Source organism: Teleopsis dalmanni, chromosome 2 (assembly GCF_002237135.1).
Source record: "Teleopsis dalmanni isolate 2A chromosome 2, ASM223713v2, whole genome shotgun sequence".
In the NCBI taxonomy this organism is placed as follows: domain Eukaryota; kingdom Metazoa; phylum Arthropoda; class Insecta; order Diptera; family Diopsidae; genus Teleopsis; species Teleopsis dalmanni.
In genome coordinates, this window is record NC_051847.1 from 51,194,204 (window position 1) to 51,202,620 (window position 8,417).

Here is an 8,417-nt window from a genome sequence, read left to right on the forward strand (position 1 = left end):
GTATACGAGGACGTATTCCGAAATATGTTGCAGAAGAGGAAACAAGCATCTTAACAAATTCCTTACCATCTGGAAGACGCCATCCAGTGGCATCAGCTTCAACACATACTTGGGGTACACCTCCCCGTATAACAGCTTTGCATCGCAGAGATCTACGTCGGCCCGATTTTTTGGATAACTATGAATCTTAATATGGTGAAAAATAATTTAAAAAAAAATTTTAAAAAAAATGTATGACAATAATAATAATTATTAGTAAATAAATTTAGTTTTTAAGCTACTTTTGATTCCTGAAATTGCATGCTTTAAGGAAGATATCCAAGAATAAATATTATACAAATATTATAATAAACTTATATATATATATATATAATTGATATCAAAATAAAACTATATATCAATGTTAAAACAGAACAAGCTACATATATATTAATGTTTCCATATCAATATATTTACTTGAAACTTCTTCGCATATCACTGAAATATATCATATATCAAAGAATTTATTTAAAACTATTTTTTTAATTATTTAAAAATAAATATTATCACAATATTTAAATATTTGAATTTATTTTAAAGGTTTTGAATGTTTAAAGTAAATTAAGGTAAAATTAAATTTATATTGAATTTTTTAAAGTCATATTTAAGAACATGTTTTAAGTATTTAAAATTAATTAATCAATTGCATAGTTATTAAATAATTTAAATATCTTTAAGCATTTAAACAAACATTTAATTTAAAATTAATTTATTATTTATTTAAATTATTTCAAAAACTTAAAATTATTGATTTAATATTATTAATTCACTGTTTTTTTGGCTATATATTTAAAAACTCATTTAATTAATTCATATATTTATATAAGAAAAAAGAGATTTTTAAGTTAGTTTTTTTGTGTAATGCAAAAATATTTCTAAAAATATTATAAAATAATTATTATTATGAATTAATAAAAAATATTTCAAATACATTCAATTAAATTTAAAGCATTTAAAAAATGATTTGATTTTTTTTCAAAAAAATTTTATTGAAAGAAATAAATTAAAGTCAAAATAAGATTTTATTAACAATTTTCTACTTAAAAACGTGTTTAAAATATTTAACAATAAATATTTGTATTTACATTTATTAAGTTAGAAAATAATTAATTTTTTTAGTTAGCAAATTATTGTCTAACAATATTTTAAAAATTTATTAAATAATTTTTTTATTATTATTTTTTTATTATTTTTATTATTATTTTTTGTGATTACCTAATTCTATAGTTCAAATTTCTTAGTTTACTATATTTATTTTATTATTAAAAAACAAATTTTAAATATTTAATAATAAATTTGAAATCAAATTCATCATTTTAATGATAATAAAATAATAAGTAATTGAAAAATATTTGAGTTTAAGCAATATTTAACTATTTAAAAATAAATAATATTGCAGTAATTAATTTATTTTTGAGAATACGATATATTTTAAAGCAAAACTTTTTTATTTAAATATTGTGAAAAATATTTATTACTAATTTAATAAATTAATTAAAAATTAATAATAAATTTTTTAATTATTTAAACATTTTGAACAGATCATAAAACTTTATAAAAAAAATTTATATTTTGTTAAAAATTCAGGTATTTTTTAAAACCTTTTATGATTTCATAATTTTTTCAAATCATATTTTAATAACCTTTTCGCTTATTAACCATCATTAATTCTTAAAACGAACTTTTCTTTTATAAATTGTTTTTTTAAATCTATGTGAAAACAATAGTAGTTTCTTCCCAACGATTTAATTATTTTTTTTTAAATTTTATATAAATTTACATTATAAACAATATATGAAACATATATGTTCAACCTATAAAGTTTTAAAATAATTGTTCTTTTTTATATAATTTTACTATTAACTGTAATATTAACATTAACGATGTAGCAATGACAATAATTTTTAAATAAAAAATGAAGAATTATTAAAATCATGAGTTTATTTATATAAAAATATAAATAAAAATTTCTTTGGTAAAAAATAATAAAATAATGTATTAACTAAAAGTTGTATACCTCAAACAGAATATATGTATACATATATAGAAGAAAACTAAGATATTTTATTTACATATCTTTCATTATTACCAAATTTGTTGTATTTAATATAATAAAGAATTATTATAGCATAAAAGAGTACTGCGTAGAAGACAATAACTATACCCTATTTACATATAACGATATATAACATATGTGTATATATAACATATATATATACATATATATATTAAACAAAGACAATAAAAGAAAGTGAAAATGTTATAAAGAAAATAATTATAACAAAAAAAAACATACTACAATGGACAATAAATGTATGAAACCAAAAAAAAAACAATAATTTACAAATTAATATTATAATATATTATATTTAATATTTTATTATATTTCTTAAATATTTTTATTGTAGTTTATATGTGTTTTGGAATTAATTAAAAATTAATTGATGTTATTTTCACTTTAAAACATTTAGAAAATGTTTTTTAGTTCTTAAATTTGTATACATTTTAAAAAATTATTAAAAATATTTATAAATATTTAATTCGTAATTGTAAGTCTGATGTTGTCAATATCTTATTTACTCTAAATATTATATGCTAAATATTACCAAAAAAATTATCATATATAATCGTATATAAAATATTCAATATTATGAAGTCCTTTTAGTGTAAACCCCCGAATTCAAAGAAAACAATTAAATAGAGTCAATGTTTAACTTATCTAACGAAATCTTTCTTGAAAAATTACATAAATAAAGAATATTTTAATGGTTTGATTCAATGCCAATAATATGATTGTTTTTTTTTTTTTTTTGTTTTTTCATTTTTACATAAGACTTTTTTGAACTCTTCATTTTAGAAAAATCAGTCATATTGCAACTGTACTACTTGAGTAACGGAGAACGGTCACTTGTTAGTGGTACACAATTATGTGTTTGCTGAAAGTATTCGGAGAATTGAGGAAAACAAATCGTCGAAGGGAGATCATCATCAACCACATATCACATATCAGTTCAAACAAAGCAGTTTTTGAGCACTCAAAACGTCGCATTAATAGATCATCTGCCTTATAGTCCCAATTTGGCAACCAATGACTTCTAATGCTCCCAAACATGAAGACAAAAATGTATGGTGATAGTTTTTCTACTCCAAAATATACTGTTAAAACATTAAAAATTCTAGTATTGGAGATACCGACGTCAGAGTGGCAAAACTGTTTAAAAAATTGGTTCACTCGAATGCAAAAATGTATTGATCATCATGGAGAATACTTCGAAAACCAATAAATCATTTTCATTGATTGAGAGTTGAACGTTGGTTCAGTCTCAACCCGTATACGTCTCATTTAATATCTATTAAATCCACTTCAACAATAGTAATAAATAAGCATATAGTTAACATTTTATTATTTATATCCAATAAAGGATGTTTAACAAAAAAAAAGCTTTCACAATGAAAATAATTGTTAGACGCAGAACTTAAAAGGCAGCCCTCGTATAATATTTTCAAAATAACTACTTTTAGATCAAAATTGATTGGTCTAAACGGAAATAACGTTGTGCTTTCATTCGAATTGAACTAAAATGAATATTTTATAGTCAAAACCCAATGCGTAGTGATGGTATGCATCATCAAAATCGAAGGGCGTTAATAATCAGCGATGTTAATATTGAGTAAAATTATAATAATAATATACGTGAGCCTAACTTCCGCCTAAAAGTAGATATGTATACAACACATCCAGACGAAGAAGACTTTTTACTCACACACTCGGAATTACCTCTTTAAGACCTCTTTAGAAGCTAAAAGTTAAATTTAAAAATATAATGGTCATCTATATCAGTAGGTTATCTTTGCTGTATGTTTGTGTAGTCTTCAGTAAGGCAATAAAATCCACGTTTCAGGAATTCCAAAGAATCCAAAAAGATCACTCTAAGAAAGACGCTTAAAGTTTCTTGGTATGTCAAACATTTTAATATACATAAATATCTTTGATACCGATATCAAGTGAATGAAGGTTAGAGAGTCTGAGTTGTTTAACAAACTCTAAAGCGAAATTTATGCTTTAGGAAGTCAAAGAACTTCAGAAAGAGCACCCTAAGAAAAACATTTAAAGTTCTTTGGTATACCAAAAATTTTAATATACACAAATATCTTTGACACCGTTACCGAGTGCATGAAGGTCAGAGTGTCTAATACGCTTGTGGAATTTCGAAAAATCCAAAAGGATCACTCTAAGAGAAACGTTTAAAGTTCTCTGGTATGTATAACATTTTAATATACATAAATATCTTTTACACCGTTACCAAGTGCATCAAGTGCACCATCATTACATTGGTTAAACTATTTAGCAAAATAGGGGATCATCCCAACAATTCTTTAGTTCCGATAAGAATTTAAGCGACGGATGGGTGATTCGTCCTTTCTCAGCGGAGTTTCACAATAAAAGAGAAGTAGGTTGTTGATTTCTTCTAATGTAGACGCATTGGACACATTTAGAGAAGGGAATAAAGTTGCTAGCTGTTACCAATTCTATTCAACCAAAATTCAATCAAAAAGATGGTCACATATTTTCCGTACATATGATAGATACTATATCATAATACAGAAGAACAAATTAGCATTTATTGAATTTGGTATTTTGAGTCCTTTTAGTTATATTTTGTCAAAATAAAAGAAATATCTTAAGGTAGTCCTGGTTTTTTCACAGTATTATCCAAATCACTTTTTTTGGTATTGATATATTTTTTCCCAGGTGAAGAGTCAATAAAAATTTTATATATTCACTAAATTTTATTTATTGTTGACTTTTGGACTAATAAAGTTGTAGTAAAGAAAATTTTTAATTAACAATTTGTTTTTTTTTTTTTGTATGTTTACATTAAAGTAATTGATTTCACGTAGTTTTTTATTTTCCATTATCCACGTTAGTTGGAAGTAGGAGTAATAAATTGAAATGGCTTTACGCTTTAATTTAAATGTGGAAACTCAGTAAACTTTAGTTTTATTTTAATTTTAAGTGCATTTATTGAGTTTAAGGATTTATTTAGACTAAGTTTATATTTCGAAGTTATACTTTGAAGCTTAGTTCAAACAAATACATACAAGTAAAAAGTGAAAGTTTTGTTCCCAACAAGTATTATTCATAATATATTAAAAGTTAGTTTCATAAATTATATGTGCAAAAAAGATAGAATTTCTAATTAAATTGAATACCTTCACTTGTATTTTTTAAAGTAACATATTAAAAGTGTTGCAGAGATTCCTTAAATATAAGTAAAATATGCTTAAGCTCACATTTTTTTATTAATTTTTTCTCCATTGACATGTTCTGCTTTCTCTGAAATATGTACGAATAGTGCTATTTTAAGTGTTTTTAAATCTAACTATTTTTATTAATTTTTATACTACATTGAAGTATATGAAGAATGTTAGGTACATCCTTTACTTGCTCCATAGTGGTTTTATTTTTTTTATGTCCTTTTTATGTCCTATCACTAAAATAGGTAAGTTGTGAGAGATGTGGAAGCTGACCGCTATAAATTCCATTAACAGTTTGAACAATTTTTTGAGAACACATTCCTCATAAGTTTGGGTTTGGGCAACTGTAAGTCCGATAAATTGAGTAGAAGTGACACTCAGTTTCACTACACAACACTTACCTTAGATGTGAGCTTCTTTATAGTTTTTGTTAAATTGGCTACACTGCAAAAAAAAATATTTTCTTATGCCGGACCAATAATAGCACATAAATAACACATTTAAACGTAAAACATAGTTCGCCTACAATCGCCTATAAAAAAATGAGCAAGTAATTAGTCTTATTTCTATGCAATAGAATTGCCATCCTGATGGAACACTGTTTTTTAGGTGTCAAATAATAATAACCAACAAGATGGTCTTTCCAACGAGTGTCATCGTAGCCGTAGATCTAAGGAGGAAGAGGAAAACAATCCACACCTGCTTTGTTGGTAATGGTAATGGTTTATGGGTTTGGTTTAGGGTAAGGCTTTTATGCACTGCGATCAGCTTGATCCATTGTGCAGCCCTTTGTATTTAGAATTTTAGTATCTCGAGAAGGCGAACCAGCTCTTTCAGAGGGAGCTTTTGAAGATCTTTATCCTCTAGTTGGTATACATTTGAAAGTCCATATCTCCTATGGCGTAGTGCATCACAGTTGCTGATCAAATGTTCCATAGATTCTTCCTTATCATAGCAGAATCTACAAATATTTGTGGTGGATATACTCATTTTGTGTAGGTATTTATTGAAGGCGGAGTGGTCTGGTTAGTGCACCAGAGAAAGCACCTGTTTTGTTATTGTGTAAGATTCGCTTGAAGACATATATACATAGAACCTAACTTTCGCGATCCTTCAATTTTCATTTAAATTTACGAATATAGTTATTAAACACATTGGCTGTTTCATTAACGTAACAAAGCGGTCTACAAGTCCGGAATAAGGATATCTTTATTCAAAATGTTTAGCGTGCGATTATAAGTATGATATCACGATTGGTTTATACAGAACCGAGAGTTGCAACGGGTTATAATTTGGATACACCATCATCTAGGGAGTGAAAAAAAATATTTTTGCTTCCAAAAGTTTAAATCTGGTTTTAGATAAGGCAATTTATTTATGTTTAAAATCAATTTCTGATATATATTAGAAAACGATCGTATATTACTGCTAGATAAAGGAATTTAAAAAAGGTAGTTTTTCACACATTTCTTAGTGTCCACTGGTCAGTAAAAAAAAGCCACAACTGCTCTAATAGTAGTCTGGTTCTAGATATTTATAGTATACAACAAAAAGATGGTAAAAGGTGGTCTGTAGAGATAAAGAAATGTCAGCTTCTACTAGTCAGTAAATTAAAGATGAAATTGCTCAAATAGTATTCTGGTTCTAGGTGCTCATATAGTCCTCCTCTTTCTTCAATATTAAAGTGTGAACCAATAAGGTAGTCTATGAAGATAACGATTCTTTTTTGTATCACATGCTGTGGAGAATAACAATGGCAAAAGATGTTGTTTATACTTAATTGTATGGAGTAATTTCTGAACCGAGTGACCGTACCTTAGTGCATTTCTGCTTAATGGAAAGTAGACTTGTGTTATAAGCTTATTTTTTTTATCAATGTGTCATTCGCTATGGTACTGCTAGTATGATAGTATGAGATTATATAATGTATGGGACTTTTATCATTCCTTTTATTGTGGTTAAAACATTTTCAAAAACTTACCATATATGGGTTTTTCATTTGATATATGCTGTTTTTATATGCTATTTATAGGATTGGAAATATGAGTGAACACTAACCAAAATGTATTAGAACTATCCTAGAAACATTTATTATTACAGGTTTAATTGATTAAATCAAATATTGCATAAATGCATTAGAGTGTTATGAATTTTCGCAAAATTGGAACATTTGTTTTCATTTTATCAGAGTTTTCTTTATAATCGGTCTTGAAATCGAAATATATTACTTTTTTTGTATTATATCATTTACGTAATTCATTGAAATGATCAGTACTTTTTTTCCTGAAGTGTTTTAGCTAATACTATAGTTGAACCTAGTATGTTATCCCTATCTTAATCTTATCTTTTTGTTGTGACAGACCCTGTTGCTGAGTAAATTGAATTAGTTGCCGGTTTCTTCAACTCATCAGAAAAAACTTTTAGCGAACACTTTATTTTTAATCATTAATTTGCTGATCATTCTTAGAATCATTCTCAAAATTCAAAGTATAAGTTAGCGATAAAGGTCGAATGGGGTTGAAGTGTTATTAGTTCAGTTTTGTTTAGGAATAAGGTGTTCAATACGGTGAAACTTCTTTTTCTTTATTAATGCTATACATTGTGACCGAAAAGTTTCCGGAAACGCAAAACGCAAAATTCTTAATCTTCATCAATATTTATTTTATCTCCTTCAAAATATGCTCCATTAGAAGCGATACACAAATGCCAACGTTTAAACATTTTTTATAGGCGCTTTCCGGTATGGCTTTGAGTTCCCTCTGCGAATTCTGTTTTACGTCTTCTATGGATTCAAAACGCGTTCCTCTGAGTGGTAATTTGAGTTTGGGAAACAGGAAAAAGTCACACGGTGCAAGATCAGGTGAATACGGGGGCTGTTCGATGGTATTTATTGAATGTTTGGCCTTAAAATCGTTGATAATGTTGGCTCGGTGCGAGGGAGCATTATCGTCATGAAAAATCCATGAATTATCCTTCCACAATTGAGGCCGTTTACGGCGGATATTTTCACGCAAACGTCTTAAAACAGTCAAATAATAGGCTTTATTGACTGTTTGTCCTTCAGGGACGAATTCATGATGCACCACACCACGAATATCGAAGAAAACAATCAGCATTGC